Source organism: Ranitomeya variabilis, chromosome 8 (assembly GCF_051348905.1).
Source record: "Ranitomeya variabilis isolate aRanVar5 chromosome 8, aRanVar5.hap1, whole genome shotgun sequence".
In the NCBI taxonomy this organism is placed as follows: domain Eukaryota; kingdom Metazoa; phylum Chordata; class Amphibia; order Anura; family Dendrobatidae; genus Ranitomeya; species Ranitomeya variabilis.
Window position 1 is genome coordinate 199,783,245 of NC_135239.1, and position 13,743 is coordinate 199,796,987.

Genomic DNA, 13,743 nt, shown 5'->3' on the forward strand with positions numbered 1-13,743 from the left:
CTGTGTTTGGGGACACTAGGAAGGGCATAACATGTGTGAGGACATTATAATGTGGGTGACAGAGGGGGTATCATAATGTATGGGGGCTTCAAAATATGTGACGGCACATCATACTGTAGGTTAATGCATTGTACGCACATTGTAATGTATGTGGGACACTGTGGGGACTTCATTCTGTGTTGGAGGCACTTTGAGGGCATCATACTATATGTAGGTCATTGTGGAGACATCATACTTTGTTGGAGGAACTGTGGGGGCATCATATTGTGTGGGAGGCACTGTGGGGACATTATTCTGGGCTGGAGGCACTGTGGGGGCATCATACTGGGGGGAGGCACTGTGGGGACATTATTCTGTGTTGGAGGCACTGTGGGGGTATCATACTGTGTGGGAGGCACTGTGGGGACATTATTCTGGGCTGGAGGCACTGTGGGGGCATCATACTGGGGGGAGGCACTGTGGGGACATTATTCTGTGTTGGAGGCACTGTGGGGGTATCATACTGTGTGGGAGGCACTGTGGGGACATTATTCTGGGCTGGAGGCACTGTGGGGCATCATACTGGGGGGAGGCACTGTGGGGACATTATTCTGTGTTGGAGGCACTGTGGGGGTATCATACTGTGTGGGAGGCACTGTGGGGACATTATTCTGGGCTGGAGGCACTGTGGGGGCATCATACTGTGTGGGAGGCACTGTGGGGACATTATTCTGGGCTGGAGGCACTGTGGGGCATCATACTGGGGGGAGGCACTGTGGGGACATTATTCTGGGCTGGAGGCACTGTGGGGCATCATACTGTGTGGGAGGCACTGTAGGGATATTGGAGGCACTGTGGGGTCATCGTACTGTGTGCGGGGCATTGTTGCGAGTGCGACATCATCCTGCATTGGAGGCATTGTGGGGTCATCGTACTGTGTGCGGGGCATTGTTGCGAGTGCGACATCATCCTGCATTGGAGGCACTGTGGGCACATCATACAGTGTTGGAGGCATCATACTGTGTGGGTGGCACTGTGGGGACATTGTCCTGTGTTAGAATCACTGTGGGGGCATCGCACTGTCTTGGGAGCATTGTGGGGACACCATACTGTATTAAAGGTACTGTGAAGACATACTGGGGTGGAGAATGTGCTGTGGGGGCATCATACTGTATGGGGACATTGTGGAGACGTCGTACTGAGCTGGAGGCAATATGTGGGCATAATACTGTGTGGGGACATCGTGAAGACAACATACTTTGCTGAAAGCACTCTGGGACCATCATACTTTGATGGAAGCACTGTGAGGACATCATATTGTGTGAGGGCACTGTAAGGACATTATACTGTAAGGGAGAATGCACTGTGGGGACATCATACTTTGTTGCTGTGTTGGAGGTACTGTGAAGACGATATTGTGTTGTAGGCACTGTGAGGACATCATACGGTGTGAGGGCACTGTGGGGACATAATATTGTGTGAGGGCACTGTAAGGGCATTATACTGTAGGGGAGAATGCACTGTGAGGACATCATACTGTGTGAGAGCACTGTGGAGACATAACATTGTTTATGGGCATTATACTGTACAGGAGAATGCACTGTGGGGACATCATACTGTGTTGCTGTGTTGGAGGTACTGTAAAGACGATACTGTGTTGTAGGCACTGTGAGGACATCATACTGTGTGAGGGCACTGTGGAGACATCATATTGTTCAGGGGCACTGTAAGGGCACTATACTGTACAGGAGAATGCACTGCGGGGACATCATACGGTGTTGGAGACACTGTGGGACCATCATACTTTGATGGAAGCAGTGTGAGGACATCATATTGGGCGGGGGCACTATGTGGGCATAATATTGTATGGGCCGTCAGGGCATCTACTGTAGGTTTATGCCCACGCTGTGGGTATCTAGATTGACATTTGGAATTTAAAAAAAAACACTTATCAACCTAAAGGAAACTTGTCAGGCTCCCCAAACCTCACTGTAATACTTCAGAACCCTAGTACTTGATATCAGGAGAAAAGAGGGAGCATGCGGATGTTTTTATAAAAACACAGCTTTATTGATAGGTATATGGTGAACATGCTTGATAGCAAAATACAAAAAGAAAAACACAAAGCACATATAAATACATAGTTTATACAAGGATGTTTTTAAAAGAGAAGTGGATGAACCTCCGGTGTACTACATGCCAAAGAGCCTATTCGTACATAAAATATGCTACACACAGGCAGCTACTGCATGCACCCATATTAGAAAAGTGATAGGACATATGCCATGTGGCGTATAATTCAGAACCGCAGTGCTTACCCGTGAAAGGCACCAGGCTGGATACACCGGTAGGAGTCCACAGAACGCGACCCCCGACGCGCGTTTCGCCCGCAACACACAGGGGTTTATTAACCTTCCCTTGATAAAGCCCTGTGTGTTGCGGGCGAAACGCGCGTCGGGGGTCGCGTTCTGTGGACTCCTACCGGTGTATCCAGCCTGGTGCCTTTCACGGGTAAGCACTGCGGTTCTGAATTATACGCCACATGGCATATGTCCTATCACTTTTCTAATATGGGTGCATGCAGTAGCTGCCTGTGTGTAGCATATTTTATGTACGAATAGGCTCTTTGGCATGTAGTACACCGGAGGTTCATCCACTTCTCTTTTAAAAACATCCTTGTATAAACTATGTATTTATATGTGCTTTGTGTTTTTCTTTTTGTATTTTGCTATCAAGCATGTTCACCATATACCTATCAATAAAGCTGTGTTTTTATAAAAACATCCGCATGCTCCCTCTTTTCTCCTGATATCATTTATTGGTATGGAGTTGGTTTCTTCTCTCGGTGGGGGGGTCTTTTGACACTACTTAGTGTTTGTAGCCTCTGCTCCCTCCCCCCCGCGTGTATTTAATATGCTGCCTGATTTTGTTGTCAGAACCCTAGTACTGTAGTCTAAAAATGTCCTTGAGCCCCAAAACAATCTTTACGACTGTGTTAATTTGCTACAATATGCTAATTAGCCAGGACTAATTCCATGGGGCACATCATTTATATAGTCTGGCGTAAATCTCAACTTTCCTCCCTGAGCATGTGCAGTTCGCCAACTTCATCCCTGATTGTGCATGGGCAGCGCCACTCCACTGCCCACCGAGTGGGACATAGCATTACTGTGCCATCGTGGACATGTGCAGGGCCCCTGTGGTTTGAGCGGTCGGTTGGGGTCTCAGTAACTATTTGAAGATTTTTTATAGATTTTAGCAACCAATGTTTGTATTCTAATGCATCAAAAAGGTTAAAAAAAATAAGCAAAATTACACATGCCCTTGATTAAAAAATCTCCCACCATTTGGTGTTTACAAATTACAAACAAAACCCGTGTAGTCCAATCCTGCAGTCGTGAGTTCTCCCTTCTCTCTGTCCCCTCTTCTTGAACAATGGGCAGCGACTGATAGAATGACATTGAAATGCAAGATTCTACATCTGGGCAAGAAAAATGGAAATTACATCTACAGAATGGGAGGAATAGAACTAAGCAACAGCACGTGTGAAAAAGACCTGGATATACTAATAGACCACAGACTGCACATGAGTCAACAGTGTGATGCAGCAGCAAAAAGGCAAACACAGTTTGTTTGTAGCCTGTAGGAGTTGTGCGCTGCCTCCTGGCTTCCTACGTGATCCCAATGATTGGCCGACAGAGCCAGCAGAATGCTTGCACCAGTGAGCTGTACTCTTTGCTCTCCGATGCTGCAGGCCTGGATAGCTTTCGTCTCTGCAACACTGGAAGAGCATAGTGACACTGAATCTGCACAGATCCTGCAATCTGGTCAGCTCCAGAGCAGCGCTTACAATCTCTCTAATAAAGAGCATGTAAGCGCTGTGCTCGCTGCAGGAGTTTACAGGTGCAAAGCTTGCAGGTGAGAAGACCAATATTATTTGTCTCATAACAGTTATGAGATTTTGCATTGGGACCCACGAAAATCGAGTTATACCATTGGCCACAACTGATGCATTAGGCAATGGGCAGTAGACAATAGAATTAAAAAAAATCGGAGGATTTTAAATAAGAGGTAAATTGCAAACTTTCTTGGTTTTACAAGTAGGTTGCAATTTCACCCAATTAAAACGATTAGAAAAAAGTTTAAGAAAACAAAGCCCTAAAAATTCCCCCAAAATAGGAATAAAAAGTAACAAACGACATGTATACAAGATGCTATAGAAGAAAGAAGCACAAAAGAGGATCTTCCATCATTCTCCACTTACACGTATGCCATATCAATTCCTCAACCGAAACCAGATTCCAATGATACGCTGGCGCGGGCGATGAGACCGCCCCTTTAAATGACATCTTTACCTTATACAAAGTGCTGTTTGTGTCCATAGATTTTCAATCATCAGAACATAAAACGAATACAAGTCAAATCAAAAAGTAAAAGCGAAAAACATCACAAAGCAATAATACAAAAGTGATACAAAAGTAAAAATAGAAATAACGATGTATAAAATGGTAACAAAAAGTAACAAACTTTGTTTATATAAAATGCTACAAAGTAAATAACAACAAAAGAGAATCCTCCTTCCTTCTCCACTTACACATTTTCCTTTTCTATTTATAAATCAGAACCAGAATCTGATGATACGCCGCCACCACCGGGGTATAAAAAGACACTTACCGTACAATTACACCCCGCAAGTCAGAGAAAACACGAGTAAATAGCAGAAAACCCCAGTGTAACCGCCACCTTCCTATAAATACTGCACAGCGGCAGCGAGATTGCGGAGCGGCTCCGTCTCCTTCCGTTACCAGGCAATCTCAAGGAAATGACATCCGTGTTTTCAGCGCTGATTACAGGTTTGGAAACAAAAGGCATTTGCCATTTTTAGTCCTCACAATCCCGGCTTTTCTGCATTTCTGGATTCGGGATCCACTATGCGGATGCCATTTTTTCTGACTTTTTTTTTTTTTGCAGTTTTTTAAAGAAAATATTCAATTTTAAGCAATTGCAGATTGTTCATTGCAGAATGAAAAATGTTGCAAATTTATTTTTAAATAGTTTGGATATTGATTCTTCATTGCGAACCATACATTATGATTGCAGTGAGCGCCCCCTGGTGGCAGAAAACAGATATGATTTTTTTTAAAAGTATGAGACTGAGGACAGAGGTGCTGGTATTACTACAAGAATAGCACTATTATTTATTGGGGCACTCCGATAGCAGTATTTTTTTATTGGTGCCACTCTTCTGGTACTAACTTTTTATTGGGGGCACTCTGCTGGTGTAGTATTCAATGCTGGCATTTAGTAGATAGCATTATTTGTTGAGGACACTCTACGGAAAGTATTAGCATTTTGGGGCATTCTGCCGGTAGTATTTAATAGGGGCACTCTGCTTGCAGTATTATTTATTGGGGGCACTTAGCCTGCAGTATTATTAATTGGGGGCACTATTATGGTACTATCGTTTTTTGGAGCACGCTGCTGGCAGTATTATTTATTGGGGCACTCTTCCAGCGATATTATTTATTGGGACAATCTGCTGGCAGTATTATTTATTGGGGCACTCTTCCAGCGATATTATTTATTGGGACAATCTGCTGGCAGTATTATTTATTGGAGCACTTTGCTGGCAATAGTATTTTTTGGGGCAATCTGTCGGCGGTATTATTTATTGGGGCAATCTGCTGGCAGTATTATTTATTGGGGTACTCTGCTGGCAGTATTATTTATTGGGGTACTCTGCTGGCGGTATTATTTATTGGGGCACTTTTCTGGTGGTATTATTTATTGGGGTACTCTGCTGGCAGTATTATTTATTGGGGCACTCTGCTGGCAACAGTATTTTGGGGGCCCTCTGCCAGCAGTATTATTTATTTGGGGTACTCTGCTGGCGGTATTATTTATTGGGGCACTTTGCTGGTGGTTTTATTTATTGGGGTACTCTGCTGGCAGTATTATTTATTGAGGCACTTTGCTGGTGGTATTATTTGTTGGGGTACTCTGCTGGCAGTATTATTTATTGGGGCAATCTGCTGGCGGGAATTATTTATTGGGGCACTCTGTTGGCGGTATTATTTCATGGGGCAATCTGATGGCCGTATTATTTATTGGGGCAATCTGCTGGCAGTATTATTTATTGGGGCACTTTGCTGGCGGTATTATTTATCTAGGTACTCTGCTGGCTGTATTATTTATTGGGGCACTCTGCTGGCAACAGTATTATTGGGGCACTCGCGGTATTATTTATTGGGGCATGCTGTTGGCGGTATTATTTATTGGGGAACATTCTATTTCCATATGGATTATCATCAGTAAATGTGATATTCCTCTTTTCTTTACTCCGTACAGTTTATGGGGGCACTCTGGTGACATTGTCTATGTGGGGGCACTTAATCTGCAGTATTGTTAGGGGTACTCTTCTGAAAAGTGTATCTGCGGGCAATATACTGCAGTTAATAGAGGAACATTCTGGGGTCCCCATCAGTTATGGGGTCCCTCTTCTGGCATTTTTGGGGGGAGGAACATTGCATAGACATCTTATGGGGTCACTGTAAGCAGTTATTATTTGGGAGTGACTTCTGGGCAGAATTTTCATAGGGGAAAAAATACTTAGAATGTAAAATGTAGACAAATATAATTTTTCAAGCTTTGCAGACGCAGTAGACGGGACGCTGAATGGGGTATAATACAGAGAACGATCTATTTGAATGTTCTGTAGCTGCAGATCTTATGAGCCGGCTCTTTAGAATGAATTGTTAATTGGTCTTGAATGATTTCGCCTTATCATTCCCATATAAATAGCAGCGGAAGAAACTCTCAGTCATACGGAGGAGAAATAACCCGATAGAACGGCTGAAGATTTCCGGTCCTAGAAAGTTATAAATGGAGCTGAGTAATTGTATTGGCAGAAAGGAATATACTGGGAGATTACTGCCGCCTCCCGATGGCTCCGGCGATGGATGGAGCGACGCTTCGCCTTCTTTCTATAGAATCCTCTGGCAGCGAGGAGAGGAAATTAGCGCTGAGATTTCAGATGGATTCAACGTTCGATGTGATTGTTATAAAAATATACAAATCAGACGGAAAATAGCGAACATCTTATAATACCCTTGTCCTGCATAAAACCCGAAGAAATTGTGCTGAGCCACAGATTATAGGTCTCGAGAACGTGACACCTAATTCCGTTTTCCACATTTTTAGACTGTAAACATTCTACAACCAATGTTTTTTTCATTGTTCCGATGCATCTAAAAGTTTAAAAAAATGAAACAACTTTGCAAATTGTATGATATTCAAAATCTACCGCCATTTTTTTGTTTACAGCTTTCGACCTTGCTTACGTGTTTCCATGGAAACAGAACACACACAATCCCCGTGTAGCCCGATCTTGTAGTCACACTTCCTTCTAACTATTCTCCGCTTTTTCCTTACAAAAAAATCGATCATCAAGAGATAAAAAAACAGATAGGACTGAATAGAACAGTGGGATCTGACTACACAGGGTTTGTTTGTAGTCTGTAACCATGGAGACGCATAGGTTTGTGCATGAGCTGTGAACACTCAATTGTACGATATTTATAGACAATTTACAAAGTTGGGCATTTTGTTGTGTTTGATACAATGGAGCAGTAGGTAAGTGGTCGCACAGTTTAAAAGTATTTTATACCACCTATAATTGTACTCGGTGCATATCCAAAGTGACCGCATTAATTTGGCACAATATATTAAAAAAAAAGGTCTTTATTTTGACTTTTAATCGTTATCTGATACTTTTCAGCTCAAAAAGTCGTACGCAAGTCTAAAAATAAACCAAATTAACACCTCCAGGGAAAGACTGGAGTGAAATATGCTAAAAAAAGTGAGACATTTGGTAAAAGTTGAGCTGTATTAATCTATCAGCAAAAATAGAAAAAATACTTAAAAAAGAAAAACAACTTAAAAAAGGGAGCAAAACATATAGAGAAATAGGCGCAAATACTAAAGATATTAAAAAAGGAGGATATTACTCCAAAAAACTCATAGCAAATTTTTTCCTGTTGACTCCATGCAATACCTCATTTGTCCTGCGGAGGCACTGCAGAGGAGCTGTACACTAGATGCAGCTGATCGATCCCTCAATCCTCCGATCAGATTATTTTCTAATAAAAAAAAGATATTGTCCAAAGTGGATAATTACTCGTACCACGTTATAATATAACTAGATGGTAGCCCGATTCTAATGCATCGGGTATTCTAGAATATGTATGTAGTTTATTTATGAAGATTTTAGAATAATACATTGAATACACAGGATTCGGCCGGCCGCGACCAATTAGCGAAGAGTGGTTCAAATCCGGCTCCAATTCGCGGCCGGACTGCGCCTGTTGCTGATTGTTCGCGGCTGGCCACGTAGTACATAGCACAGCCACGTAGTACATTGCACAGCCACGTAGTATATGTCATGGGAAAACTAGGTGGGCAAGAGCTAATAACCCGGGCCCCTGCAATTTCCCTCAGACTGGGAAAATCCTGACTGACCCTCTACCTGAAGTTTACACTGATGGTGTGCATGTCTAGGCCTCGACCCTCACCCTGTCTCCTGTTTCAACCCTAAGCTGAAACCATCACCCACCACCCAGTGAAGAGGTAATACACCAATACCCACAGTTAGCACAGACAAGGATAAAGGAAAATATACACCACGCCGCCGTCACTCAGGAATTCACTATAAATGTGCAGGGCAAAATAAATACAAATATAGGAAGGAGTAAATAAGACAAAGGGAAATACACCACCAGCAACGATACTCCAACCACCAGCTCTCCACTCCAGACCGAGATAACAACGCACAAGACAGAAGCTATAATCGGCGACGCCCAATGATCAGGAGAACTATTTAAAGGCAATGGGAATGGCCCAGCTTCCAGTCCGAGCATCAGGTAAATTAACCCCGGACCAGCTAGATAAAATCTAGCCGACGCCAATGAGCACATAGTGGTCAAAAGTGGAATTACCGCTGTCTGTCGAACGACCTGGTCTGAACAGCGTCCGACATGACAGTATATAGCACAGCCATGTAGTATATAGCACAGCCACGTAGTATATAGCACAGCCCACGGAGTATATAGCACAGCCCACGGAGTATATAGCACAGCCACGTAGTATATAGCACAGCCCATGGAGTGTATTAGAGCTCACGTAGCATATAACACAGCTCACGTAGTATATAACAGCCCACGCATGCAGTATATAACACAGCCCACGTAGTGTATAATACAGGCCATGTAGTGTATAACACAGGCCACATAGTGTATAACACAGGCAACGTAGTGTATAACACAGCCCATGTAGTATATTGCACAGCCCACGTAGTATATAGCACAGCCCACGCAGTATATTGCACAGCCCACATAGTACATTGCACAGCCCACGTAGTACATTGCACAGCCGACGTAGTACATTGCACAGCCCACGTAGTACATTGCACAGCCCATGTAGTACATTGCACAGCCCACGTAGTATATTACACAGCCCACGCAGTATATAGCACAGCCCACGTAGTACATTGCACAGCCCATGTAGTACATTGCACAGCCCACGTAGTATATTACACAGCCCACGCAGTATATAGCACAGCCCACATAGTATATTGCACAGCCCACGTAGTATATAGCAATGTGGGCATCATATCCCTGTTAAAAAAAAGAATTAAAATAAAAAATAGTTATATACTCACCTTCTGTTGGCCCCGGATCCAGGCGAAGCGTTTACCGATGCTCCTCGCGTGCTCCGGTCCCAAGAGTGCATTGCGGTCTCGCGAGATGATGACGTAGCGGTCTCGCGAGACCGCTACGTCATCATCTCGCGAGACCGCAATGCATGGGGCGGTCACCGGAGCGTCGCGAGCAGCGGGAAAGGCCGGTTCAGGATCCGAGGGGCCGACGGACTGTGAGTATATAACGATTTTTTTTTTTTTATTATTATTTTTAACATTAGATCTTTTTACTATTGATGCCGCATAGGCAGCATCAATAGTAAAAAGTTGGTCACACAGGGTTAATAGCAGCGGTAACGGAGTGCGTTACCCGCGACATAACGCGGTCCGTTACCGCTGCCATTAACCCTGTGTGAGCGTTGACTGCGGGGAGTAAGGAGCGGCCATTTTGCCGCCGGACTGTGCCCGTCGCTGATTGGTCATGGCCGTTTTGCCGCGACCAATCAGCGACTTGGATTTCCATGACAGACAGAGGCCGCGACCAATGAATATCTGTGACAGACAGAAGGACAGACAGACGGAAGTGACAATTATATAGTAGAAATGTAACTATGCCATTTCATAGGATTCTGGGGGTTTTTTTTCTTGGTTTTTTTTTTGGATGGGTGAATATAAGACATTCCGCTGCTGATCACATCCGAAGAAGTGGTGCTACATTTCATTCCATCGTTATAAAAATTGTGGAAATAATAAGCAATAAATGAATAAAGGAAGAAACTTAGTAAAATAATTTAATTTAAAATATTTTTCTTTCTTAAAATAAAACTACAGCGGCTATATAAAACGTAGAAATTAGATTCATACAATTTTCCGAAGGCGAACACAGAGTTTTAACATAAAGAAAGAGAACTTATATAATTGTGAAACACATTACATTTTGTATACACATTACCATATTATTATGCTACGCTGTGCTCAAATAATGTCACAAAATATCCATATAAATAGTGTTTAAAGTGCCGGGATTGTGCCACACACACTGCCCAGATAAATATTACCGTACAGTCCTTTAATGGCTCTGACGCAACGCAAATGCTCCGATAAATAGTGACATATACAACATAAAAACATAGTATACCACTTTTAACCATTTATACACAGCTAGACAGTGCCCAGATAAACAATGCCTGAAGTGCCCGGATTGTGCCATACACTGCCCAGATAAATATTACTGTAGGTCCCTAGATAGCAGTTTAACAATAGCGGAAACTTTCCTAAAAATGATTATAAAGCCTTTTACCATACGGATAGCGCTATCCAATGCCCAGATAGTGTATATAAACCCTGAGTGCTTGTTTTGCAGCTCTGGGGTCCTGGGTTCAAATCCCACCAAGGACAACATCTGCCAGGAGTCTGTATGTTCTCCCCGTGTATACGAAGTCGTGAGACATTATAGTAGTAGTAGACATTATCAAAAAGTATCATTAAGGATTATGAATCTCTGTGCAGGGGGATGGAGACACCAAAATGACAGTGACCCCCTAATTATCTGTTCCCGGGACCCCCCTAATGATCAGGGTCTGATTAGCTCCTTGTATAAATGTTACATCATTATATCCGTATAGAACATGAGGTCGCGTAATATCTTTTATTTCGGGAAATACAAGGCAGAGCCCCAAACTTCGTGCCCATGACTCATATTGAAATTCTTCCGCAGCGTTGGTCACTTCTCTGAATTGTATGAAATCATCAGGTCTAAAGGAGTTCTTACATAAGTACCAAGCAATGACAGGTTTTCACCCAGCTTTCCCGGAATCCTGATATCTATTTATGTATATGGGATATATTGCTGCACATTTTTGGAATATTGGGGAAACTACGTTACAACGAATGCAAGCATCTTTAAACATACCTTTCACAGGTAACGGTATCCAGCTTTCCCAGAATCCAGAATGTCAAATGTGGATATTTATGGAGCAATGCATTCATTTTGCATAATGAAACCAACTTGCTTTTCCGGAATCTGGGAAAGTGGATCTCTGAGAATGTGGTGTAGATATGTTAAAGGGAACCTGTCACCTGAATTTGGTGGGACAAGTTTTGGGTCATATGGGCGGGGTTTTCGGGTGTTTGATTCAACCTTTCCTTACCCGCTGGCTGCATGCTGGCCGCAATATTGGATTGAAGTTCATTCTCTGTCCTCCGGAGTACACGCCAGCGCAAGGTAATATTGCCTTGCGCTGGCATGTACTCCGGAGGACAGAGAATGAACTTCAATCCAATATTGCGGCCAGCATGCAGCCAGCGGGTAAGGAAAGGGTGAATCAAACACCCGAAAACCCCGCCCATATGACCCAAAACTGGTCTCACCAAATTCAGGTGACAGATTCCCTTTAAGTGCCATCCAGCTTTTCTAGGAACAAACATAAGCAAATCAGGGTTACATGGAATTCTTAAGAACTCCTAATAATAATGTTGCAAATCAATGGAGTCCTGCAGTTATTAAAAAAGTAATTTATTACTTTCTTAATTATATTTTTTTCTTGGAAAGCTGGATTGTCAGCAATACAGCCTTCACAGGTGGGGCAATCCAACTTTGCCAGACATTTGCATGAATATAAATGAATGCAGTCCTTTCACCCATATTCAAGCAGATTTGCCTTTCAGGACTCTAGAAAATCTAGGTGATGACAATCCATCTGAGTGCTGTAAGTAGGTCCCAAAAAAATTAGATTAAAACTAGATTAAACAACCTAAGTGAAAAAAAAATCTATAAAGTCATTGCTGAATTATATTTGTTTCTGGGAAAGCTGGGTTGCAAGCAATGCAGCTGTGATTGGCGGTGTTATCCAGCTTTCCCAGACTCCAGAATAGCAAATTTGCTTAGATATCAAAGAGTTAAGTCCCCTTTTTCATATTTAAGTATAACTAAGCAGATCTGCCTTTCAGGACTCAATGAAAGCTAAGATTATTCATATATTAATATTGAATATACTGGATGTCACCCAGCTTTCCTAGGATCAGACATAAGATCTTTATGGCCAATTCTATCTGCTTGTGCAAAAGTTTGGTGTCGACCAATAAAGACACCATTAAGGTACCCATGCATGATGCAATCCAGCTTTTCCAGGCCCCAGAAAGAAAATTCTTAAATATGTATTCCCTAATGAATAAAAGTGGAGTTCAGTTCAAAAACTCTGTTTTGGGGAAAGCTGGGTTGCAAGAAATAACACCTTCATAGGTCATGTTATCCAACTTTTCCAGACTCCAGAATTACAGATTTGCCTAGATATATTAATATAAACCTTTTATCCGTATTCAAGAATAACTAATCAGAGTTGCCTTTCAGGACTCTAGGAAAGCTGGGTGATAAACCCAACTCAGACATAAAATATTAAACATATTGGTTTGTCACACATCTTTCCTAAGACAGAACAGTGAAAAATTGTTTATATAGCCATTTGTATGTTATATCTGCTTATGGGAAAGCTGGGTGACAACCAATACGAACACCATTATAGCGCCCCTACGTGATGCAATTCACCTTTTCCGGACTCCAGAGAAAAAACAATGTCTGTTTATAAATAAATACAGTCCATTTATCTCACATTCAATTATATAACTAAACAGATTTGCCATTCAGGACTCTAGGAAAGCTGGATGACAAACCCAACTCAGACTTATAATATTAAACATACTGGTTGTCACACATATTTCCTAAGACAGAACAGTGAAAAATTATTTATATAGCCATTTGTATGTTATACCTGCTTCTGGGAAAGCTGGGTGACAACCAATATGAACACCATTATAGTACCCCTACGTGATGCAATTCACCTTTTCCGGACTCCAGATAGAAAACAATGCCTATTTATAAATCAATACAGTCCATTTATCTCACATTCAATTATATAACTAAACAGATTTGCCATTCAGGACTCTAGGAAAGCTGGGTGACAAACCCAACTCAGACTTATAATATTAAGTGTATTGGTTGTCACACATCTTTCCTAAGACAGAACAGTGAAAAATTATTTATATAGCCATTTGTATGTTATATCTGCTTATGG

General features: G+C 42.4%; 1 protein-coding gene across 2 annotated transcripts in view; it reads right to left on the bottom strand.

Annotated features, from left to right (window-relative positions):
• Positions 1-13,743, bottom strand: part of FRMD4B (FERM domain containing 4B) — a 195,853-nt gene that overhangs the window by 113,641 nt on the left and 68,469 nt on the right. The gene's annotated exons all lie outside the window — the stretch shown is intronic.